The 27,109-nt window shown below is 41.3% G+C and overlaps 1 pseudogene; it reads right to left on the reverse strand.

Moving 5' to 3' along the window:
• Positions 1-9,286: 9,286 nt before the first annotated feature.
• On the reverse strand, positions 9,287-9,762 carry LOC142448672 (large ribosomal subunit protein uL23-like; annotated as a pseudogene).
• Positions 9,763-27,109: the final 17,347 nt, after the last annotated feature.

Here is a 27,109-nt window from a genome sequence, read left to right on the forward strand (position 1 = left end):
CTTCCAAGACAGATCGGTTTGCGCTTTTAGCATTCCATGGTACTTTCACTATTCTTTTCCAGCACCAAAATTCAAATACATCATCAGTTCGTCTTCCTTTGGTCTTCCTTACTCAGTGCCCAACTTTCACAGGAAGACGAGGCAATGGAAAATTCCATGGCTTGGTCAGGTGCACTCTTAGTCCTCAAAGTAACATCCTTGCGTGCCCATGCTCTAAAAAGGTCTTGTGTAGCAGATTTTCCTAATGCAACTTGCCTTTTAATCACTTGGCTGCTGCTTCCATGAGCATTGATTGTGGATCCAAGCAAGACAAAATCCTTGACAACTTCAACCTTCTCTCCATTTATCATGATGTTACCTAATTGTTCAGTTCTGAGGATTGTGATCTTTATATTGAGTGGTAATACAAACTGGAGGCTGCAATCATTGATCTTCAGCAGCAAGTGGTTCAATTCCTCCTCACGGTTGGGTCCTCTGAACATCACAGGATGTTAATAAACTTTCTTCCAGTCCTGATTTGCCATATTCTTCTTCATATCTTCCAGCTTCTCTGATGATTTTCTCAGCATATGGATTGAATAAATATGTTGAGAGGATACAACCCCGATGCACACCTTTCCTGATTTAAAACCATGTAGTATTCCCTTGTTCTGTTCACACAGCTGCCTCTGGACCCATCTATAAGTCCTCATGAGCGCAATAAGTGTTCTGGAATTCTCATTCCTCTCAAGGCTTGGGTGTATGCCTGGGAATAAGATTGCCGAATTACATGATAATTCTGATTGACGATCTTATAGAATTGCCAGACTATTTTCCACAATGACTGTGCTATTTTACACCTCCATCAGCTACAGGGGAGGGTCCCACTTTCTCCAGAGCATTTCCAAGACTTCCTTCTTTGTGTCCCCACCCCCTTTCTGGTAGTAGCCATCCCAGTTGCTGTGACATGAATCTAAGAATTTGCTTATATGCTCCTTTCTCATCAATGCTACTGGTCAGGAATTCCAAAATATCTTTGAAAGAAGGTAGAGATCTTGGGCACATTTGTTTTGTTCCCAGAATTTGATAAAGAATTTCACCACTAAGAATGATGTTTTCTAGAGCCTTTTTTAACACTAACTTTTGTTAACCAGTTTCCTTCTATTCTTTCTATTATTAGTTACTCAAAGCTCTTTTCCAATACAGCGAGCAGACATTAATTTTTATTAGATATTTCCAGCTAATATGCAGATGGTTATGTGCCTATGCTCCTCTCATTTGCATTTCATTACATTGATTGTTTTCCTAATATTAAACTCTCACTGTATTCTTAGGACAAACAATCTGCTAATATTTTGTTTAGAATTTTTTTATTTATGTACATGAGACACATTGGTCTAAGGTTTTATCCTTTGTTGAGTTTTGGGTTAGGTTATGCTAGTCTCATCAAACAAGTTAAAATTGATTCTTCTTTTTAAATTGTAAGCCCTTGTATACAATTGCTACTTTTCTTACGTGGTTAATGGAATTCTTTAGTAAAATCTTCTGACCTAGTGACCTTCTTTAGTCAAATCTTCTGACCTAGAGGCATTTTGATAGAGTCAGGGGCAGAAATTAGAATAAATGTATTTAGTCTGATTTTCTGTATCTTTTCCTGTTAGTTTTGGTAAGTTTTCCCCCTGGTTATTTGCCAATTTCATTTACAGTTTCACATTTATTGTTATAAAATTATTCAGAATGTGTTAATATGGCTTATTTAAGATTTCATAGCTATAGTTGTGCAGTGATGCCAACTTAAAATTCTAATGTTTTTGAACACGTTTTTTCATGGTCTTGCCATGTGACCTTTGGCCTTGGGTTGGCGTGGAGTTTGATTCCCCTCCTCTGTGTAGTCTGAGTTCAGATGTGGCCCCCACATCATTGCCTCATGGACTTACTACTGATCTTTCCTCTACCACCCATGCCCCAAAGGAGGCCTTTTCTATCTCTAAATCTGAAGTGTGTGCCTCTCCTCATGTTTCTGTAGTTTCTGTGCTTCCCCACCCACAAGATTTCATCTATTCTACTTGTTGGTTACTTGTTGCTGGAGATCCCCTCCGTGTTCTGAACTCCTTGAAAAAAGACGTTGTATCGATTGCATTTAGCACGGAATGTCTGGGGCCAAACACTTTCCTAGGACGTAGTTAAGAAAAACTCAACAATATTGTGAATTGTTGAATAAATTGTTTAACTCAGATAATTTGTTTGTGCAGTATGACATTGACGTTCTCTAAATTTGTTTGTCAATCTTTTATATGGTTAATTTTGATGAATGATTCTACCATAGCAGCAAGAAAAATGTTCTTGTACAAATGTTGTCATAATAATTAGATTTCATGTGCTCATCAAATATTGGCATAATAGATGCCTTTGACCTTCATGGAGATGTATTGTTTATTCGCTAAAGACCCAGTCTGCTAACTGATTTTTCTTTCCCACTGTCCTTCACTCTGTCATTCTCTCATCCTTTTTCCTTTTTCTCTTATTCTCTGCCCACATCTGTCTGTCATTTACATTTCATTTTTTGCCTTTCTTCAGAATCCATCTCCCCTTTTACCTTTTTCCATGGCTGTAAGAATTTTTTAAAAATTGAATTACCTTTGCATCTGAAGTTTAGATAGACTGAGCAAGTCTCTTGCCTCTGTAATTAGTAATTTGCTCAATACAGGCTGACTTCTACTCAGCCTTGAGTTTCACTGATAAGATTATGAGCTCATCATGTCTGACATTATACTAAGACATCACAATAAGTTGGATATTTATCTGGATTCAAACATATTCAAAGAATTGACAATAATAATACTCAGTTTATGTGGTAGCTGATGTTTTTTTCTGAAACTAAAATACAATTTATGAAGGCACTGTTTACTGACAACCACACCATGCATTCCTTTGAATTTGACGTATTTATACTTGTGCCATATCGGTGGGTTAGTTGGTCTAACCCTGGTTAAGGAAATGGCATGGGGAGCACCTCCAACCTTCTTTGGTTACACAAGGGAGGAGAAGAACCCAACTCCATGTGGTAGTCACCTAATCTGGTGTCAAGGATTAAGAATGTAGGGTGGAGTCTAGGCTGTCAACCTGGAGATAGCCAATGAGACTTCTGTGTGGGCATGGCCTTCTCCTGAGAATTCTGGGAAGTCTGGTATTTCCTCCTTGGAGACAGAAGACTCCTCTCTCTCTCTGCCACTTCCTGGGAGACATTTGCAGAAGACAAGCCACATGGATGCAACCAGATAGCTGAAGCCGGAGAAGCCACAGAGAGAGCCCTGCCAGCACTGAGATGCTTACAATATCACTGGACCCAAAGACTTTTTACCCACTGACTTGTGATCATCCTGCATTTGGATTCATGCATGTATTTCATGAGTCTGAAGAGGACTTGTATAGATTGGTTTTGGACATATGCATTAATATTAGACTTATGGCCTTGGACTGGACTGGGTTGGTATGTTTTCTTAATGTACAATTGCTGTTATATGTAAACCTCTTCCTTATACACATATGTGTGTCTATGAATTTGTTTCTCTAGTCTACTCAGACTAACACACTCCATACTGACCCAAGGCTGATCGCCATGGGGCAGAAGTCAGATATGCAGCTCCCCTCCCCAGCTTCCTAGACCTACTCTGACACCATGACACTCTATTCCTGCCACAACACTCCAATTTTCTTCTGGATCCAACTACTCATTGCAATGGCCACATAGAATTCACCAATAATACTCATGCCTATATTATTAGGGAATAATATAATTACTCTCTAATAGGTCTATTAGGGAAGCTAACAGGTTACAGAATGTTAAGGATACAGTTTTGTGGGGTTTTGGGTTTTGTTTTTGTAAGTCTCTTAGCAGTCATACCTCTCTTGTCCACACTTCTCACCAATGTGGCCTGTTGACCCTCTTTGTTCTGTGGGCTGGGGAGCCTGCCAGTCTGCCTCTTGGTGGCAGTGTGCCTTCCTTGCTCTGCCTCTGGTCTCAGTGGAGCTCCTTTCTCATGGTGCTGTTATTATAGACTCTGGTGCCTCTGCTGCCTCCACCACGTTCTGCTGATGCCTCTTCTTTTATGACGTTCATGGATTCTCTCTCCTCCTGATTCTGAGGTAGCCAGTAGAATGGCAAAACTAACAAGTCCCCCTTTATTAATGTTTTGCACACATTAGTAGTATGGTTCTACCCAATAGTATAGGGGAGTAAAAAATATGGATTGAAAAGCTGTAAGTAATTGATTTTACTACATCACATTGCCTAACTGCATGCTCATTGGCATGTTCCTACTGAACTCTGTGCTTGAGCTTTAGTTTTGATAGATAGCTTCAACTTTTCTGCTTTGAATCTTTCTTTTTTTAATTCTAGGATCTGGGCATGCACTCCTGAGCTCCTCTCTTCAGAGTTCCAGGCCACAGGAGAGATTGATTTTGATGCTAAATCATGGCAGGTTCTTGAAGTTGAATGTCTGAGTAGAATTAGACTCCATAGAATTTTTAATTGCTGATTTTTTTTTTTTAAAAAGCATATCATCAGACTATTCTTCCAAGGCACTTCTGGGTGAACTTGAAACTCCAAATTGTAGACACCTATGTGTTGCAGAGCAGAACCGTTCTGTAGGATTTTCTCGAGTCTGATCTTTTTGGAGAGAGATTGCCAGGCCTTTCTTCTGAGGTGCCTTTGGGTAGAACTGAAGCTCCAACTCGTAAACATCCCAGGTGCTACAGAGAAGAACTTCTCCATAGATTGCCGTGGTTGTCATCTGTGCGTAAACAGTGTCAGGCCTTTCTGCGATGGTGCTCCTGGCTATGTGTCAGTCCACAGGCTTTGGGTTAGTAGCCAATTGCCAGCCATTCTTTGAAGCAGCTCATGAGTTTGAACTGCTGCCATTGTAGTTAGCAGCCCAACACCTACCTGATCACAGGAGTCCTTCCTGCTAGAGAGTACAGGCGAGAACACTCTTGCAGTTGCACTCTTACTTGGGATCGCTGTGAGTAGAAATTGACAGCCCGTAACAACAACAAGAGCTTGTCTAACTATGCTTGCACAGTTAATTTCTTCCAGTAGCTCAAACTTTATTGTATTAAATCTCTCTTCTATTGGCCATCTAAGGAATCTGGTCATAAGTTAAACTGCAGAATGGGGACTTTGATCTCCCGAAGTCCTGTAGACAGGGGTGCTGTTGGCATTCCGTGGGCCACAGCAAGATTTGTGTTAACTTACAACAATGGATGAAAGTGTGAAGGGGCCAGAAAAGAATAAGAGAATGCTAGAATTGCAGAAGCGTGTGGATTTAGATGGGCACTGCTGCTGCAATGGGGACATTTTAAGTTTGGTGTAAATTACCTTGATGGCACAATGGTTAAGTGCCCGGCAGGTAAATGAAAAGTCAGTGGTTAAAACCCAGCTATTGCTCCATGGAAGAAAAGACTTGTTATCTGTTTGTTCTACAGGGTTGCTCAGAGCTGACATTGACTCAATGGCACACAAGAACAGCAACATTAAAAAAAATCATTTTATTGGGGGCTCATACAACTCTTTTCACAATCCATATACGCATCCATTGTGTCAAGCACATTTGTACATTTTTTACCCTCATCATTCTCAAAACATTTGCTTTCTACTTGAGCCCTTATTATCAGCTCCTCATTTCCCCCCTCCCTCCCCAATACTCCCTCCCTCATGAACCGTTGATAATTTATAAATTATTATTATTTTGTCATATATTATACTGCCTAAGGTCTCCCTTCACTCACTTTTCTGTTGTCCACCCTCCAGGGAGGTTATATGTAGATCCTTGTAATTGGTTCCCCCTTTCTCCCCCATCTTCCCTCCTTCCTCCCGGTATCACCACTCTCCCCACTGGTCCTGAAGAAAACATCTGTCCTGGATTCCCTGTGTTTCCAGTTCCTATCTGTACCAGTATACATCCTTTGGTCTTGCCGGATTTGTAAGGTAGAAATGGGATCATGATAGTGGGGGGGGGGGGGGAGGAAGCATTTAAGAACTAGAGGAAAGTTGTATGTTTCATCATTGCTACACTGCACCCTGACTGGCTTGTCTCCTCCCTGTGACCCTTCTGTAAGGCGATGTTCAGTTGCCTACAGATGGGCTTTCAGTCCCCACTCTGTGCTACCCCCTTTTACAATGATATGATTTTTTTGTTCTTTGATGCCTGATACCTGATCCCTTTGAAACCTTGTGATCACACAGGCTGCTGTGCTTCTTCCCTGTGGGCTTTGTTGTTTCTCAGCTAGATGCTTGTTTATCGTCAAGCTTTTAAGACCCCAGACAAGAACAGCAATATTTTAATATTAAACAGTACTCATAGACTGTATGATGCAGAGTGAACAGAGACTGATTTAAAAGAATACCTTAATGGCAAATCTCTTTGCAAAAAAGAAAATTTAAAAAGATTAGGTTAGAGGTGAAAAAAAATTCACTGCCATGGAATTGATGCCAAACCAAGGTGACCTTATAGAACAAGGCAGAACTGCCTCTGTTAAGTTTCCAAGACTAACTCTTTATGGAACTAGGGAGTGTGACTCATGGTTTTGAACTGCTGACTTTGTGAGTAGCAGTACAATGCATAACCACTTTATAAATGGAACTCCTTGAGGATGGATAACCAACCAAACATGAAAATGTTCTCTGATTGATGGTGCATATATATTCAAATTTCTGCCTTTACAAAAGCCAGTACTTTTGAAATTATATTGGAAAATATAAAAGATAGAAATTATGACCCTATAAACAGGAGAGGATGATATATGAGATAAGACTACCCTAATAATTCTAATGCCCAGTTACTGTGAAGAGCTTGGAAAGTAATGAATTTGTACTTTTCAGCACTGTAGCCTTTTGCTAGGATTCAAAATCCTTCTAAAAGCTAAGATAAATAGTAGTTCCCAAGGCAACACTCTGAAGCTGTAGAGGCAGACCTTTTGAAAATTTTCCATAAAATACAAATGAGGGCTGCAAAAACGAGGGGTTATTTAGGAGCCAGGCGGGTGCAAAAATGAAAACAAGTGAAATACTGTCAAACACTCTATGAAGTAGCTGCAGAAGCAAGTCATTAAAAGGGGAGAAAGTCATTAAAGTCTTTGAAACATTTTCAAATTGCAGCTAAATGTATGAAGTTCACCATTATCTCTTTCTCAGAGAAGGGTTCATTTTGTTCGTGCGTCCCTTTTATAAAACGGGAGTGCCAAGAATGTGGCAGACACTGTGTTAAATGTTAGAGAATCGAGAGTGAATAAGGCCCATTCCCTTCGCTTGCTGAGTTCCTGGGCTGAGGTTTGGTCTTCAGTTAACAAATGATGGTAGGACCCTGAGATACGGGTAGTAGTAAAACCAGCAGTGTCTCCACACAGCCTGGAGTGAAGGACGGTCAGGAGAGCGTATTATCTTCTTATTTGAGAGGCTGGCACATACCAGACTCGTTCAGAAATACCTTTACATGTGCACTGAAGAGTGGTGAAATCGAGCCGCCCACAGAGCCTCTCAGGGAATTAAATCAAGTGTATTGATCCCCACCACGAGCATCTGCTTCGTCCCTGGATTGTTATATCATTTTGAGTGGTATGCACATGGGAAATCGCAGCGCATCTGTGAACCGACATTTACAATTCCCGAGTCAAGGGTAAGACTGCCTTCTTCCTTTGTCTCACTCTGTCCAATCAGCGTCAACTTTGAAAATGGGGCAGCCCGAAAACATACAGGTTTGGGGGTTTCGGAATTTCTTTCTGAGCTTTATACACAAGATAAAGTAGCTATATTCCTGCCTATGTGTATTGTTGTTTTTAATTGTTGTCAAGTTGATTCCACTTCATAGCAACCCGGAGTGCAACAGAACAAAGCAATAGAACCCCCACAGGGGTTAGGTTCGATGTCTTCCTGACAATTGTTTTGTTTGAGCACATGGTTGTAGCTACTACGTCAATCCATCTCTTTTTAACTGATCCTTCAATGATGTCCCTCTCCAGGGAATTGTCTCTCTTGAGATGAAGTCACACATCTCTAGCTTGTCAGGAGCATTCTGGCTGTACTTCCTTCAAGACAGATTTGTTTGTTCTTCTGGCAGTGTGTGGTGCTTTCAATTTGTGTGTGTGCAAAAACTATAGTTCCAATATAGTAATTCTTCAGTCTTCCTTATACCTTGTCCAACTTTCACACGCATACAAAAACCAAAAATTCAAACCCACTGCCATCAATCTTTTCCAACTCATGACAGCCCTATCTATATAAGATTCCCAAGACTGTACATCTTTATAGGTGCAGGGAACCTCATCCTTTTTCCCTCTGAGCAGTTGTTGAATTTGAACCAGGCCTTCTCTTGAAATTAGCATTCCAAGACTTATCCCAACAGTGGCACCACATGCGTATGAATCAATTGAAAATACCATGCCTTGAGTCGGGGGGCACCTTCGTCCTTAAAGCAATTGCCTTGTTCTTCGATACTATAAAGAAGCCTTAGGCAGCAGGTTTGCTTATTGGACTACATCCTTTGCCTTCTTGATAGCTGCTTTCATGAGCATTGATTGTGGATCTAAGAAAGATGAAATCCTTGACAACTTGAATCTTGTCTCCATTTATCTTAATGTTGTTACCTACTGGTCTAGTTGTGAAGATTGCTTTCTTTTTCGTTTACATCGAGTTGCAAGCAATAGGGAAGGATGATCCTCTAGAAGTTTTTGATCTTCATCAGCAAGTGATTTAAAGTCTCTTGCCTTTCCGTGGCCCAGGTGGCATCATCTGCGTCTTGAAGGTGGTTAATAGCCCTCTTCCAATCCTGATGCCACATTCTTCTGCATATGGCCCAGGTCTGGGATTATTTGTTTAGCAAATAGATTGAGTAAATGTGGCGAAAAGATGCCACCTAACTCACACCTTTCCTGATTTTTAAATCATGCTGTATGCCATCTTGAATTTTGTAATAATGTTCCAACCAGAGCTCAAATTTTCATTTTGCTCTGGGTCCTGCAAATGACGTAACTAGGGCTGGCTGGGAAACATTTTAAAATGCTATAATTGAGCCCCACCTTGGAATCCGGATGTGTGGCTGGGGTAGGCATCGTTACTTTTCAAGACTGTCATTCACTGGCTCTCACTTGGCATCAAGTCAATTCTGACTCATAGTGACCCTATAGGACAGGGTAGAATCGCTCCCCCTCGCTTGCTGAAACTGCAGTTCTTCGCAGGAGTAGAAAACCTCCTTATTCTTTTTGTTTTTAGATGGAAAAAGTTTATATTTAGCATTAACCAGATGGGCTCACTTTAGATGATTCCAATTTTCTTGGCAACATCTACAGCATCACAGTCAGGTGTCAGTTGAACCTATGCCTTCTTATCATCCTCAGGCCTGATCAAGGTGTTGACCTTGGCTACGTCAATGTCATAGAGCTTCTTCACAGCCTGTTTGCTCTGGTGCTTGTTGGCTTTGACATCCACAGTGAACACAAGTGTGTTGTTATCTTCGATCTTCTTCATGGCAGACTCTGTAGTCAAGGGGAACTTGATGATGGCATAATGGTCCAGCTTATTTCTCCTGGGGGTGCTCTTCCAAGGGTATTTGGGCTGCTTTCTTAATCTCAGAGTCTTGGGCAGTCAGAAGGTGGGTGACATGCGGATCTTCTTTTTTGTGTGGCTGTGGACGCCTTTCAGCACGGCCTTCTTGGCTTTTAAAGCCTCTGCTTTGGCTTCCATTTGGGAGGGGCAGGAGCTTCCTGCTTAGCCTTTGGGGCCATCTTCGTGAAAAGAATCTCCTTGTTCTTCCGTGGAGTGTTATCAGCTCATCTGTAACCGCGTCCGTCCGTAGGTGTTGTGATTCACTGTGACCTTTGGGAACACTGCCCGATCCTGTGTATCCTCACAATTGTTACTGTGTGGGAGCCCGTGGAGGCCGCTGCAGCACCAGTCCATCTGGGTTGAAGGTTTCCCTCTTTGTTGTTGACCAAGAAAGAGAATGCTCCCAAGAGTGAGAGCGATGCCCTTCTCCAGGACTGTTTTCTGAGGATGGCACATCTCATGACCAAGGAGTGAAGTTCTGCCATCGTCGCATCAAAGGAATATTCTGCCTCTTCTTCTTCCAAGACCGATTCAGTTGTATTTGTGCTCATCCGTGATACACTGTGTTCTTCGTTGACGCCAGAATTTAAAAGTAACAATTCTCTAGTCTTCCATATTCATCATCTAGCTTCCACAAGCATATGAGGAGATTGAAAACACCCCGGGGGATTAGGCATACTTTACACCTCAAAACACCATCTTTATTCTTCACGCTTTAAAGAACTCTTTTCATCAGATTTTCTCAATATGTCCTTGGCTCTTCACTGCTGCTTCCATCGCTGTTGATGATGAATCCAAATAAAATGAAATCCTTGACAATTTTCATCCGTTCTGTATTTATTTTGATTTTGTTTATTGATCCAGTTGTAGGACATTTTTTTCCTTTTACATTGAGGTATAGCCAATAATGAAAGTTGTTGTCTTTTATAAAACTCTGAAGGCGAGTATACATGTACATGTAAGAAAGTTCAGAGAACCATGGTTTGGTTTTCTGACAGGACTTTTCACCTAAGAGGCCTCAATAATAGTGATGGAGGGAATATTTTATAGCTACAAGTTCCTCAATCCAAGATAATTCATAAATATTCTCCAACTTTGAAGCATGTCTAATGCTAGGCAGCGTACATTGCTTATCAGAACTACTGAATGATGGGCCTTAGTTGGGTCTTAGGAAACCTATTACTCCTCTCCTCTTTCTATAAAATGGGACTTAACATACCATCAGTATCACAAGGGTATTGTGAGCATTAACTGAGATAACCAATAGTAGATGCTTACCGAATAGTCTGACTCATAATAAATGTTCAATAAATGTAGCCTATTATTAATGATCCCTATATGTTGTTTTTTAGTTTGATGACGGATAGGATCCTTTAGTTATCAAAAAGACTCCTACTATAGGAACATCATGGTACTTGTTTCAACATATGAGGGGCTATATTAAAAAAAAACAGAAAAATACTCCGCTGGGTGAAGTTATCAGAGTATGCATTTTTTCTCGCTCGGAGAGCATTAAGCAACTCACTCTGAGTTAGTGCAAACAATGGTGTCGCTTGGGAAGGTCCTCTCCGGTCACAGTGAATTTTTTGTAAAAGCAGTTTTGCTCATACCTCATAGTGTGTGTGTGTGTGTGTGTGTGTGTGTGTGTGTGTGTGTGTGTGATAGCTGATTTAAGAGAACTTCATTCGGCAGTGAAATTTGGTTTCCTGTTTGGGAAAAATGGCATCAAAACTGTTGTGATGTTGAACACAGTTTACAGGGAAAGCGCCATGGAAAAACTCAAGAATGCATGTGGTTTTCTCCTTTCAAAAAAAGGTGAAATATCAGTTGATGAAAAACCCCGTTCTGGACTCCCATTGACTTTTCAAAGTGATGAAAATGCTGACTCATAGCACATTTGGAGTTTGTTTCAACAGGTCCGACTATTAATCAAGCTTTCTATTTATAAGTTCTGAAAAGATTGCATAACAGTGTGAGACAATAAAGGCCTAATTTGTGGTCGATTTTGCCACAACGACAATGCACCTGCTTGTGCAGCCATCTCAGGGTTCTTGCTTTTGCAGAATCCAGCATGCCTCTCTAGCCCCACATACCTTACTCACCTGACCTCCCTCCAGACAATTTATTTTTGTTTCCGTGAATGGAGAGGAATGTGAAAAGACTGGTTTGAAGATGTAGAAGAGGTGAAGAAGAAAAAATGAGGGAGGTGCTGTCAGTCATACAAACAGATGAGTTTGAAAATGTTTCCAAGAGTGGAGTTGCAGAATTGAGAAATGTATTAAGGGTAATACTTTAAGAGAGTATTTTCAAGGTAATAAGGGTACCGCCTCTCATATATTTAGCCATTCTCCAGAATCTGGAAATACAGAGAAGATTCGGTCAGAGGAGCAAGTACAGTGGCTTGAGCCAAGTCCATCCCGGCACAGAGAGAAGTTGATGCACAAATCGATGCAGGGCTTTTGTAACCGCACTTGAACCGGTTCCCAGACCCCCTCCTCCTCGAGGAAGAGGCTGGCCAATTGGCAGAGAGACAATGTCTCCGTGCTCTGTTTACATCGCAGCGTGCCCTCTGTCCTTCCTTTCTCTCAGTCATCACTGCAACAAGCACGGCCACTCCGGCATCCATTGATGAACTAACGTCATTCCTTCATCATTATTTTCCTGCTTGCTCCAGAGGCCTTCGTTTTAGGTATAAACATGACGGGTTGGTTCACGTAATTCACTGTATTTAGAGCCTCAAACACCGCTACGGTGCAGACAGACAGGCCCGAGAGATGAGGACAAGAAGGCATATACGTGCTGTTTAAAGGCAGAAAAAACCCCAACTGTACAGCCTTAATATTGCAGTTTGAACGTTTAATTTCCAATTTTCCTCTATTGAAAGGATTACTGGCATGTGGCAAATACCGCTGTTGGGGTGGGAGTGATTGTGAATACCGTATCGTGCAGAATTACAAACAACTGTGTAAACACTAATTTAATTAGAATTCGGCCAGAAAACCAGAAGCGAGAAATTACTTATTTACCCGACACCTGGCTGATGGGTTTACTTGGTGTGTGTGGAGAGGCAGGGATTAAACGGGAATTGGTTCGGGATCACTTGGGAAAAATGAAATAAAATCATATTACACCACCAGCCCTCTCCCTGAACAATCACATTTACACCTTTGGAGCTGGGGAAGATCCACGGGGTGATTCTAGCCTGGGGGTGGGGGGCTATATGGAGCCCCTGGTGGAAGAAGGAGGACTGGTCGTCGGCTTTACTGGATGACGTATGTATGCAGAAAAGAGCCCTGTTCAATACAGATCAATAAACAGTGTTGACCTTTAGTCTAGTGCACACACACATAACCCCAACCATTGGGGCTGTGTAAACGCTTTGCCAGCAGAACTTGGTCTGCTGAAAGCCACTTTGAGGCTCCCAGCTCTTAGGCCCTATGACTCCCGCGTCCGTGTTCCACAGCAAATTCAGGGCATAAGAACACGCGGCTTCTTTTCTTCTCACTGCGCTCACCATTAGGCTTTCTCAACTTGGATGGAGTCGTGGATGGAGATGCCGTATTAACGCCACAGCTTCTCTCCAGGCTTCTTCCGCGCCGGTGTCCTTGGCCTTCCTGGGACATACCATTCTCCAGGTGGGCAAGGTTTTGCTCCCCGGGTTGCGTGACCCTCCGTACGCAAAACACCACTTCTAGAGTCCCCTCCCTCCCGACCTCGCTTTATCTTCTTAATGTTGCTATTCAACTAGACACATCATAGCGTGTTGGGTTTTTGTCTGTCTTCCCTCATTAGAATACAGTTTGCCTTAGAGCAGAGGCTTAATCTTGTTTAGGACCGCCTGCCCCTGATTATTAAACACAAATTGGTTTTGAATAGTTTCAGGCCACACGTGAGGTGATCTGTCAAATGACACTGCTTAGCTGAGAACGTTCTCTCAAACCAAAGACCACGAACGGTCTGACAGTCCCACTGGGACGGTTCGCCATGGGACTAGCTGGGAACCCACAGCAACACAGAGACCACCTCTATCGGTTCGCCTACCAGTTTCTCCGCAGCATCTCAGACAGTGCTTGGAACTATGTCTGTGCTCAAGACCTAGTTGTTAAAACAATCCGGTCTCAGAGCCCAAAGGAAGAGCATGGGCGCTGTGCCCAGTCAGAAACCAGGGAGACCACCTGGACTTTTCCCTTTTCCTCAATCCAAAGAGTCAATCATAGCTGAATCCTGGTGGGTTGCATCCTATTGAACTGGTAACAAGTTGGGCAGATGGAAACTACCAGCCCCTTCTCAGGAGAAAGACGGCATTTTCTACTACTCCCACAAAGAGCTACAATCTCTCTTCTCCCGGTGTCCTCTGTCTGACAGCTCGCTATGAGTTGGCAGGGACTTGATGGAAGCGAGTTTAGTTTGGTTCTGGTATCTAATCTTGTCACCATTACTCTAGCTTAAGCTTGGAGCAGCTTCTCACCTGTATTGCTGTAAGTCTCCTTTGTGAATAGCTCTACCCTCAGTCTAACTTCCTTTTAATTCATTGTTTAGTGTGCTGGTAGGATTTTGTTTTTTAACGCAGATCTGGTCATGTTCTTTTTTGTACAAACCTGCTATTGACTTCCCACTGTGCTCAGGATCAAGTACCAACTTCTTCATATGACACTCATGGGTTGCATGATTCAGCCCTCCTCCTTTCCTCTCTCTTATGAAACTCCTTACTCCACCCATACTGAAATTAGGCTCTCTCTTAGCTCTGGGCCTTTGCATGTTGGGGCACAATGGGGGAAGTAGGGAGGCTTGCTGCCACCGGGAAAGTCCCTTCACTTTTATCCATCTAACTCTTACGGTGTCTGCATCTTTTTTCAAGATTGGGTTGGGCGCCTCCTTGAAGTAGCCCTCAAACACAGCACTAGTTTTCAACCCTTGGAAGGTAAGGACGTTGCCTTGCTCACAATTGTGTTGCTCTCACTGCCATATAGCCAATTCTGACTCATGGCGACCCTATAGGACAGGGCAGAGCTGCCCCAGTGAGTTTCTAAGATTGTAACTCTTTGTGAGAGTAGAAAACCCCGTCTTTCTCACATGGAGCTGCTGGTGATTTTGAACTGCTGAACATGCAGTTAGCAGCCCAACTTGTAATCACTGCGCCAGGAGGAATTAAAACAGTCCTTGTGTACACAGTAGGTATTTAGCACATATTTGTTGATGGAATCTTTCTAGACATAATGATTAGGGCATGTGGCGACAAAGAGCATATTGTGTTGTTTAAGCTTAAACATCTGGTATGTAGAACAAGCCCTGCATTTTCAGAACTATGAGTTTCTTTACATAGATTATGTAGTGCTTATGTCTATTTCCCCAGGACCTAATCCATTACAATGCCTATTACATTGCAAATGCCCTGAAAATGCTTGTAAAATGAATGCCATCTATATATTCTTGAAGCAGCATTAAAAATACATTCTAGATCCGCTCTGGTAAAATGTCAGCACGTCAGCAACAATAAGCCCCAAAGGAAGAGAAGCAAAATTAGATTGGTTGATTTAATGCGAACAACAGATTATAGTAGAAATGATTTTAATACCTTTAATCATCAAATCATCTCCGGTTTACCAATATTTCCTTTTACATGTTTTTGAGTTATTTTAATGGACATAGTATGTAAATGCCATGCTCACAAAATAACAAACACATACACACAGACTTCTAGCGTCTTAGGAGGGTAATATGCTATAACAGTTAAGAACCTGAGCCTAAGGTCTTAGAGAGTTTGTTTCTATCACCCACTGTGAGAACTCCGGTAAATTACCTACTCTTCCAAGTCTCAGTTTATTAAATTGTAAAATGACATTAATACTTACTTTTTTAAAAGAATGTATTCAGTGAGATAGATAATATATTTAGTGCTTGGTACATTTTAAGCACTTATGAAATTGTGTTTTATATTGTAATTATCATTATTAAAATTAATAAAAGATGGTTCAAATACTTTGCATATTGTGGAATTTTAGTTGAATAATAGTTTATCATTTGTTTCAACACCTCCTGATCCATCTTTTACTTAATTCGTTACCCTGAAACATGTTGAGGATGTTAAGAAGGCGAAGTGTGAATAACTGGCTCATAATATTTTTAGTCTATTGAATTTCTGGTACAAAAATAACAAAGATTATGCATTCTGGAAAGATAATTAGGGAAACCCTTTGGGAATGTCTGTACTGGAAATTGTCTTTAGTGTTTTTTTTTAATATTGGGAATTTTATAGTCCTGGAACTTTATAGTTTTACTCTAAGCCCTAAATCAAGACTTTTTTTTAGGGGTAAGAGGGTGGATCTGGTGGATATTTTACCAACACTACCTCAGGAGATGAATGTTTAAGAATATTCACTAAATGTATGATGTACGAAAGATAACAGACATGTCAGCCTATTGAAAAAAAATGAACAACTGGGGAAAAGACTCCTTATAAAACGTCGATTTCTACAGCTCAACAAGAGCTAACAATGAAGCTGACTCCCCCCACCCCACCCACCCCCGCCATTGGCTGTCTACATTTTGAATAGCGATTCATTCAGAAGAAACATTGGTTGCATCTAGAAATGAATTATTGGGAGCAAAAAACTTCCCTAGAAAATAGAGAATTTGAACCTATGTCATAGGAAGTTTCACAAATAAATCCTAAGGCTGAAACAAAAAAGAGAATTAGATTCAGCTCTCAACCCAGTGTTTTGCTGTTTCATGGCTATTGCGTTGTTTTGTTCTGTGGCGAGGCATGACCTTTAATATTGTCCCCAAACCACTACAGAACGGACAGTTGGATGCTGCTCCCACTTGATTACACGACACCTCAAACTCAGAGGGGTTTTGCTTTGTTGGGTTTTAACAGCGTGCACATATATTTCTTTTCTGACCTTTAGTTATATTAAAGATTAGAAGATCATCTCTCGGGACTGACTCTCAGTGGCACTGAGATGAGATGTGAAATAATAGCCTTTGCGATCAGGCTGACTTCTGCTACACAACCCTGTCTCTGCTACTGAGAAACTGGGGTGGGGGTGGTAAGTGGCTGCCTTTCAATAGTGTGGAGTTACTTCATCTTTAATATGAAGATTATAATATCTACCTCAGAACATTGTTGTGAAGAATAAACGGGGATGCGGTGTACCTGTCAGTGTTTTCCCTTCTATGGTCACATAGAACCATAAGAAGTCCCCTGAAAACGATCTTGGAAGGTGGAGCCCGCTTGAATGCCAAGAATCAAACTCATTGCCATTTTAAGTTGATGCTGACTCACTGTGACCCTATAGGACAGGGTATAATTGCCCTGTGAGTTTCTGAGACTGCAACGGTTTATGGAGTAGAAAACTCTGTCTAATCATTTTAAAAATCATTTTATTGGGGGCTTGTATAATTCTTATCACAATTCATCCATCCATCCATTGTGTCAAGCACATATGTATATTTGCTGCCATCATCATTCTCAAAATATTTCCCTTCTACTTGAGCCCTTAATATCGGCTGCTCATTTACCCCCTCCCTCCCCACTTGCCCCTACATCATGAACCCTTCATAATTCATAAATTATTATTATTTTGTCATATGTGACACTGTCTGATGTCTCCCCCCACCCTCTTCTATGCTGTCCATCCCCCAGGAAGGAGACTATACATAGATTCTTGTAATCGGTTCCCCCTTTCTACCCCACATTCCCTCCACCCTCCAGGCATCGCCACTCTTACCACTGGTCCTAAAGGAGTCATCTGTCATGGATTACCTGTGTTTCCAGTTGTTATTTGTATCAATGTACATCCTTTGGTCTAGCCAGATTTGTAAGGTAGAATTGGGAACATGATAGTGGGGTAGGGGAAGAAGCATTTAAGAACTAGAGGAAAATGATATGTTTCATTGTTGCTACCCTGAACCCTGACTGGCTCATCTCCTCCCCACAACCTTTCAGCAAGGGGGTGTCCAGTTGCCTACTGATGGGCTTTGAGTCTCCACTCTGCACTCACCCACATTTACAATGATATGATTTTTTGTTCTTTGATGCTTGATACCTGATCCCTTCGACAGATTGTGGTCACACAGGCTGGTGTGTTTCTTCCAAGTGGGCTTTGTTGCTTCTGAGCAAGATGGCCACTTGTTTATCTTCGAGCCTTTAAGACACCAGACGCTATATCTTTTGACAGCCAGGCACCACCAGCTTTCTTCACCACATTTGCTTATGAACAAATTTGTCTTCATTGATCATATCAGGAAGGTGGGCACTCACTGATATGATTTTTAGTTCTTTGATGAGAACTGGTCCCTTCTGCATCTCGTGGTCAGACAACCCTGTCTTTCTTCTGAGGAGCGGCTGGTGGTTTCAAACTGTGGACCACTGCACAAGCCCTACACCAGCAGGCTTCCTGGAACTTTAATGCAATCACCTGAAAAATATCCTGAAAGGCAAAAAAGGAACATAAGGGGTTATTGATGGAAATTGATCTAGTGATGGTCTATTAGATCATCAGAAAGTTAATACTATGGTTGTTCACTGTCAAGATTGTGGTTTGATGAGTGGCGTTTCAGTATGTAATTAGTATACTTAATATTAAGGATTTTTTTGGGGGGGAGTCAATTAACCTTTTATTTGATATTTGATTGTTTATTGCTCATTGCTAACTAAATAAGCATATACTAATATGCCAGCTTATTCGATTGGCTGCCTTTTATGATCCAGGATATTTTTATATAATAATGTCTTTAAAACTTTAAAACAACTAGACTTGGTTGCTATTTTTTAATCATCCCTATTTTGTAGATGAGAAAATAGAGATGAAGCATTGTTTTTACTGAAAGCAAGAGGTAGAGCCAATGGTTCAATCCCGATTCTACCACAATGGCATTTTTCACGTCCCCAACCTGCCTGTAAACCACACCTGTGTGGACGTGTGTGAGTGCTATCACCTTCTTTAAGCAACTCAAGTCAACTTGCTCTCTAGGTCCTCTCATTTATTTCAGAGTTGAACATGAAAATGGAAGACTCAAGCCTCCTCCAAGAGGCTGTTTGCAGATAAAATCAAATGAGCACCAATTCACATAGTAAGAATGGGTACTGTTAAGGAGATAGTTAGGTTTTCACAGTTGAAAACGTGAGTACAAGTAGGGATGTTCTTAGGTGCCAGTGGTTTGGTTGTGATTCATAGCGACCACTATGTCAGCAGATCGAAACACCACCTGTCCTGTGCCATCTTCAGAATTGCTCTTATATTTGAGCCCATTGAGGCAGCCATCCCATTGAGTTTCTTCCTCTTGTTCACCGCCCCTTTACTTTACCAAGCATGGTGTCCTTCCCAGGCACTGATCTCTCTTGATTCCATGTCCAAAGTATGGGAGATGAAATCTCACCACCCTTGCTTCTAAGGAGCATTCTGGTTGTACTTCTTCCAAAACATAGTTATTTGTTATTTTGGCAGTCCCTGTCACTTTCAATATTCTTTGCCAGCACCATAATTCAAATGCATCTATTCTTCTTTGTTCTTCCTTATTTAATGGCCAATTTTCACATGCATATGAGGTGGATGAAAATACCATGGCTTGGATCAGGAGCACCTTAGTCCTTCAAGCAGCATCTTTGCTTTCCAATGCTTAAAAGAGGTCTTGCGGGGCAGATTTACCCAAAGGAAGGCATCCACTAATCTCTTCACTGCTGCTTCCATGAGCATTGAACTGTGGATCCCAGCAAGACAAAATCCTTGATAACATTAATCATTTCTCCATTTTCATGCGTGTCACATTGATGATATGGTTCTTTAACTTGCACATTCTTTGGGGTCATCTTTTTTTGGAATGGATACACGGATAGATCTCTTCCTGTCAGGTGACCAGGTGGTTGTCATGCACATTTCTTGGTACAGACAAAGGAGTACTTCCTGTGCTTCATCAAGTGGTCGAAGAATTGCTACTGGTATTCCATCAATTCCTGGAGCCTTGTTTTGGTAATGCCTTCCCTGTAACTTGGACCTATAATTTCATCTCCCTTTAGACCCACTTTAAAGCTATTTCATTTTTTTTTAATGAAGGATGGTTTAAACCCCTGCGGAATGCTCTCCGACCATGAACTCTGGATGTGAATTGCTTTGCTAATTACAGAATATATTAAAACAGCGGTTCTCAACCTGTGGGTTGCGACTCCTTTGGGGCGTGAATGACCCTCTCACAGGGGTCGCCCAATTCATAACAGTAGCAAAATTACAGTGATGAAGTAGCAATGAAAATAATTTCACGGTTGGGGGTCCCCTCAACATGAGGAACTGTATTACAGGGTCACGGCATTAGGAAGGTTGAGAACCACTGCCCTGAGAAAGTGGATTGTGGCAGATGCTTAAAATTTAGTGCCCTACCATTTGATCTTCCTTATGATCCGTTTCAATTTGTCCTAGATTTTAATATTTTCTGCTTTCTGTTCTCATTGAGGTTTTTATCAGTTTCATTTTGTCATTCTTGTTAATGTTGTTGTTGTTTGGCATTTAATGTTTTCTGTATGTGAAATCCAGCATAGGTAATTCCATGGAGAAAGTAATTGGATTAATTATCCCTTAGGGCTCTGGTAGGGGAGGTTGAGGGGAAACGGGGAGCTAATAATGATGACTGCAAACTTGAAGACATTTTTCTAAAATGGATTGTGGTGATGGCTGTACAACTCTTTAGGATGTGCTCCAACTCTTGGCTTGTATGCTATATGAGGTATATGCCAATGAAACTGTTGGGAAAGAATAAAAGAAGGAAAAATAAAGTAAAAAACAAATCTGGTTCTGAAACAACCATGAGATCCTTTTTGGACACTTTTAAAGTGTACTTTGAACAAACATCTCTTTAGAATTTATTTGAACTTGGTTTTTCTGAGCAGGGTATATTTTTTTGACTGCTCGTTGCAGTATTATGCACAATAGTCAAAAGATATAGACAATCCAAGTGTCCATCAATAGGTGAATCTGTGAACAAAGTGTGATCTATCCCTATGATGGAATAATATTTATCCATAAAGAGAAATAAATTTCTGATAGATGATATGGCATGTATGAATTTCAAAATATTATGAAATGTGAAATAATCCACCAACAAAAGTATCAACATTATGTGATCCCACTTGTATGAAATATCTAGAACAGGAAACTATATAGACACCAGTTTATTAGTAATATTAAGAATGGGGGTGGGTATGAGTCATTGGTTAGAGGGCACTCAGTTTTTATTAAAGGTAATGGAAAAATTGGCATCAGTGATGATGGTTGAAGGATACAACTAAAGTCAACTGAATTGTCCATGGTTGAAATAGCGAATGTTTTGTGGTGTCTATTTGATCATAATATGAGCAGCATGTATTTTTAAGCAAACAAGCAGCCAAGTAAAATGATGTGCTTAGATACAGCATACCAAGTAATGCTCTCAGGGTACAGGGGAGAGTTCCAGAACATTCAGTGCAGTTGCTTTTGAGTCCAATAGAGTTTTAGTTTCGGAACCGGAGCATAGCCACGATCTCTTCTCAGGAATCTTCAGTTACTTTGCAGAACCCTTGCGTAGGCCTTCAATCACTTGGGGTGTTCTTACTAACCTCCCTGGGATCTCCTGTGGACCCACACACCTCCTTTGTATTGGGCTTTTTTGGTAATGGGGGCCTGTGTTTTGCAGTCATTCACATTCATCAAAAAGCAGAAAGACAATTTTCTTAATTATGGTACTTGATGTTGTGATGTCTCCCAATTTCTGTGTGCAGATTCATCTGTGTAATGCACTCTGCATGGATTTAGAATATTTAATTGGGGGTGGAATGTTCTCAAAGAAAGATAACAAGCAAAGAGGGAGGGCAGCTTCGAGGATTCCATTTAAAGGAGATTTATCTAACTCTGGTCTGATTGCGTCTAGGAGGCCTGGTTGTGCTGCAGCTTTGTGATCGGAATGTCCAAAACCCGATTAAGCTTCTGGTTATGTCTGTCACTTACTAATGCAGGTTCTGATTTTCATTTACCTGCAGGTGAAGATTTAGACGTGGCTTTCTCTTGAGATCAGTAAATAGAAGGATTGAAAATTTGAATTTCTCTTAAAGAAGCAGCAAGAGATACTGTAGCTTCTTACCCTATAATTGAATTTTGGGAATCGGCAATAACAGATACTGTGTAGAGTGTGGATTACCTCCAAATTCAGTTGAAAAAGACGAAGGTGAAGAAAGAAAGAAAGAGAGAAAGATGCAACAACTATAGGATTTCAAAAGGCTTCCAATCAGATTTAATAAATAACACCAATGAATATATTTGCTGTACATATCTTCATATAAATCTCAGCATTCAGTTGTCACTTGATCAAACCAAGCAGATTGTCTATGGACTAATGACTGCCAAATGCATTTATTCTGGCTCTGCCCTGTCGAATGTGCCATCTGAATGCTCGAGGCCATTGCTGACAGAGAGGAAGTCTGAAGCCAGACACGATCATGTCTGAAGTTGGTATTCATGCTTGTATGGGACTCTACAGGCACACGATCCTGCGTTCTGTAAATACAGCGGTCGGAAACCAGGGTCTTCGCTCTATTTTGAAGTCTTGACTTGAGTCTCGAATCCTTGTTGAGTTTCTAAACCTGCCTGTTCTGATGACCTAGTAGATTATGCATTGGACTGGTAACCACAGGTCAGTGATTCGAATCCACTAGCCAATCCATGGAGAATGAGGAGACTTTCTATCTCTATAAAGATTTACAGCGTAGGAAACCCGTCTGGCCTATAAGGTTGCTATGAGTTGGAATTGACTTGATGGACAGTTTATGGCTAGGTTAGGTTCTAACACTAAACTGCTAGCTGCAAAGTCAGTGATTCAAACCCATTAGCTGCTACACGGGAGAAGGATGGACCTATCTGCTCCTGTAAAAATCCGCAGCCTTGACAGACCTACACAACATCGCTGCATTGTGATAGACTTGATGGTGGTGGATTTGGTTTTGTTTGCTAACAGCAGTTACTTCAGACTTCATGCTAATCTAACCATATGCCCTAAAACTAGACATTCTTTTTTCTCTGAGATCTGACAGATGGAGCATATTAAAATCTATTCCCAGAAGGTCTTTCCTCCATGGCAAGCAGATGCAAGATGTAATAGCTTCTACCCAAAGGGTCTTCGTGCTCAGCATCATCAAGCACACTTCACACTGAGGCCCTAGACACAGACAGGCCTGAGAATGCAAGTTTTATAGCAGGTTACTAGAACTGGTTACTGGAAGTGCCTATGGCCATCTGTAATAAATTGAACTACATGTATGCTTGCAACTCAGTTCCCTGACTCATCATGTAATTTCATAATATGTTGTCCACCAAACCCTGTTAAGTCTGATGTCTTAGATAGTTCTCCTTTAAATTTCCTGGTCATCTTTGTCAATTACGATGTTGTAATTCATACTTTCTTCTCTAGCTGTATGAAACTTTCCACCACCTCTGCCCCACCCTCACCCCACTGTCCAGCAGAGTAACCATTTTCACTCCATGAATTTGGATGTCTTCCCAGCCTGGACCACCTTTATCTCTCTATAAATCTTGCTTGCTGTTATTGTAAGGTGATTCCCTGAGGTTGCTTTACAACATACTTTTGTTTTGAGTAGGTTTGAACTCAGATTTGTAGTAAGTAAGGGATACCTTGAGCTTTCTTTTACATCTGGTATTACTTCTTCGTGTTGGAGAAAGAAGAAAATTAAGTACTAACAGGTCTACTTTGTCCCTCGAGTTGAATCCATCTTCAATACAACTGCGTTCTTCACTGAGCCTACACTGGGATTCAACCCACTGTCCTGTTGGCCAGTCCCTTCCATTATTTACATTTATGAATTAATTTATAATGAAGAGGAAGAAAACTGTAGAGGTTGAGGATTTGCGATTAAATGAGAGAGGATGGGTAGGGAGAAGGGGCAGAGGATGGTGTCTCTTTCAGGGTTTTGTGTACAGGTGAAATCCGACTTTCTATCAAGGGTTCACTTGCGGGTGGGATTGAGAAGCTATTTACATAGGGACCATATGCCGTGTATACAGTGCTGCTGGGTTATTCTAATTCGTAGTCACCTCATCTGGTGTCAATTAAGGATTAAGAGTGTAGGGGTGGAGTCTAGGCTGTCAATCTGGAGATAGCCATTGAGAGACTTCTGTGGGCTTGACTTTCTCCTGAGAATTCTGGGAAATCTGATACTTCCTCCTTGGAGGCAGAAGACACCTCTCTCTGCCAATCCCTGAGAGACACTGCAGAAGACAAGCCATATGGACACAACCAGATTTTGGAAGTAGGAGAAGCCACAGAGAGACCCCTGGCAGCATTGAGATGCTTACGATGCCAGTGAACCCAAAGACTTTCTACCCACTGGCTTGTGATTGTCCTGCATTTGCCTTCATTGCATGTGCTTCCTGAGTCTGAAGAGAACTTTCTAGATTGGTATTGGACATATGGGCTAATATCAGACTTATGGCCTTGGCCTGGACTCGGTTGGGATGTTTTCTCTGTGTTCAATTGTTCTTGTATATAAACCTCTTCCTTATACACATATGTGGGCTTATGAATTTGTTTCTCTAGTCTACCCAGACTAACACATCCAATGTAACAGAGCAGGGCTGCCCCATAGGGTTTGGGGGCTGTAATCTTGATGGGAGACGATCAACAAGCTTTCAGTTGATGGTGGAGTACTTACCCCTTATGCCCCCAAGGCTCCCTACATACAGTATACGTCAGCAGTCAGTGCTGTCTAAAACAGAGGTCCCTACAAAAGGTGGCACAAAAGAGGGCAGAAAGGGATGCTATGTGGGGTAGAAGAAAGAAAGACAATACTGTTTGGCAACTCAACTCTTTTTCAAGAGCAGGTGTTGGCCCCTTTGGCCAAGTTGCGTTATCACAGTGAGGATCTACAGCCGTGGCAGCTCTGAGCGCTCTCCTCAGGAGATTTGGCATCTGTGAAGAGAATGAGGTCAGACAGGTCTTGAGCAGATGCAATGCAGGAAGTGAAGGAGAGGCTTTCTTGTTAGGTGATTGGGTTGACCAGCTAGTACTAGTAGGAAACTTAATATGACTCTTTGTGCCTAAATGCTTGGGAAGCAAACAAGAAGCCAGACTATATGTTTCTTTTCGATTTCAGAGAGCACTCATATTTAGGTCTCTGAATTTCATCCACTTAAAATCAGAGGCCTTGCCCTCTTGCCTTGAGGCACTTTGAGTTAATGTTAAATTACTACTAACAGAGAAGAGCACCTTTTTTTTTGCTGCCTATCCATTGCCTTTGTATAGTTGCACTTGATGTCTGTTCTAAATATCTGACGAGAAAGACTTTATATTAGTTTTGTTTGTATCAGAAACAGAGGCTTGTAGGCAGTGGTATCCACCCAGGGGTGATAACAAATTTCAAGAAGTGCCTCTTGGCAGAAGATTACACGAGGAATGATTTCGTTGCCTTTCTTAGCAAAGGGGTGAGGATGGAGAATGAGCAATGTGGGATCAGCAGTGCATGGGAGTTTGGAGGAGACGTGTAGGAACTTGAAGTGAGAGCAGTAGAAGGAAGAACTACCACAAAGGTATTTGTGGAAGCATTTCAAGAAGGCACATATAGTATCCTTTACAGGGTGGCCATGAGTCAGCTTGGACTCGATGGTAGTGAGTTTGGTATTTTGGGTTTGGTTTATTACCTTAGATAATCAATAGCTGTCTCTATGTCTGACTGGGCCTGCTTGTCTACAAATACACTTATCCATCTTCCTGAAAGATATGGCATTAATGTTCACTACACGAAGAATCTTTTCTTCATTTGATAGTACTAGAAACAAAAAATTTTAGCTTTATATAGTTTGAGAGTGCACTGCATATGCTCAAGACTTGTGATATTAATTCCTGACTTATATTACTTTTTGGAGTTTTTTTGGAGTCACGATGTAGGATATGTCTGGAAAAATTAGGTCTTGGAGAGTGAAAAAAAAACACTTATCAATTCATCTTATTTCTGTACTTTGATGTTCCACTACGAAGGTCTTCATACTGCTTGTTCTGTGACGGACCAGGAAGAAAAAGAAAATGAGAAGAAAGAGATGGTAGAGAAGAAAGAGGAGAAGACAGTCGGGAGGAAGAATGTTAGAAGCCAAGTTTATGCAGCCTTGAGGTAGACATTTTATTTTGCGTTTATTACTTTTTTCGAGCCCACCTCCATCATGCACACCCATGACCGGGTTCTCCTATGCTATGTTGAACGAATAGGAACCTCAGGTCTGAGTGCTGGGGTGCTCTGCTGCCTATGTCCCCTTTCTTGCAGTGCCCTTGTGCCTCCTCAAGCCGAGTCACACTGCTTCTTGTGTAGACCAGAGCCAGACTGAATGGTTGGATTCAGTCCATCGGGGCAAGTGCTGCTTTGGGAGACCCCAGAGGTTCTCGGGTGGGAGGAGAAGAGGGGCCATTGCAGGGTGAGAGGATGTGACCTTCCTCCTTTATCTCAGGAGGCAGTAATATTAAAGAATCTCGTAGATCCTGGGATATATTGCTATAGTATTTTTTCCCCATTGGCTTTGGAGCAAGGTATATTTTGACTGAATTTCAAGAGGAAATAATCATTCACTGATCAGTGATTTCTGTTACCAAGCACGTGTGAAGCAGGCATCCTCACCATCGTCTTTGCATTTCAAAGTCTTAGTTGTGTATTAGACATGAGATTGGGATGGTGTGAAAGACAAGAGTGAAACTCAGTACTGAAGAGACAAAGAAAGTGACTGGCTACTGCTTCCATCTAAAGTCCATTAACCCTACACAAAGAAATAAAAGGAATGTCCATAAACCAAGGGAGAAAATGCTTACTCATTTCAAAACATTACAGTGTGTCCGCAATCATTGTCAGCAAAGGATCTCTTTAGTCTTAGGGGATTCTTTAGAATCATAAATAGATCCTAACACTTCTGGAGGTTTCTATACTTGTGTTAGCCATAAGCCATAGCAGCACAGACCCAAAACACATTAATAAACTAAATGATGCCAACTCATACTAATGACATCTGTCATTTGTGATCAGTAAGCAGAAAGAATGTATAGGTACAGGCAAGACTACCAGTAGGTGATGTGGGTACATTCAGCAGCTGTTCGGTTTGAAAGAAGCTGTATCTAGCTTACCAGATGGAGTCCATGGAAATCAGTTTTCCACATCCTTCACGTTTTGGCATTATGAAGAATGTGTTCAATGTTCCAGGCAAACACACTAATTCTTTTTGCTGTCTCTATTCCGAGGCATGCCAGTTGCACACCTCTCAGAGAAAACTGATTGCAAATAAGTAACAGTACTCGTGAAATATTCAATGTTAAACTTTGAAAAAGTTCTTTCCCCTATACTTCCAGCAAAGAATATAATATTTGGAAGACTTTTCCTCGATCCTTGTTCTTTTGTTCTTGGTTTTCTTCCCTTATCCAGCTTTGAGGATAATGTCCAAAGTATTGCCACACACCTTTGTTTAGGTGTAGCTAATAAAATCTAGACGCCAAACAACCAAGTAAGCACACATTCTGATTATT

The sequence above is a fragment of the Tenrec ecaudatus genome, chromosome 5 (genome assembly GCF_050624435.1).
Source record: "Tenrec ecaudatus isolate mTenEca1 chromosome 5, mTenEca1.hap1, whole genome shotgun sequence".
In the NCBI taxonomy this organism is placed as follows: domain Eukaryota; kingdom Metazoa; phylum Chordata; class Mammalia; order Afrosoricida; family Tenrecidae; genus Tenrec; species Tenrec ecaudatus.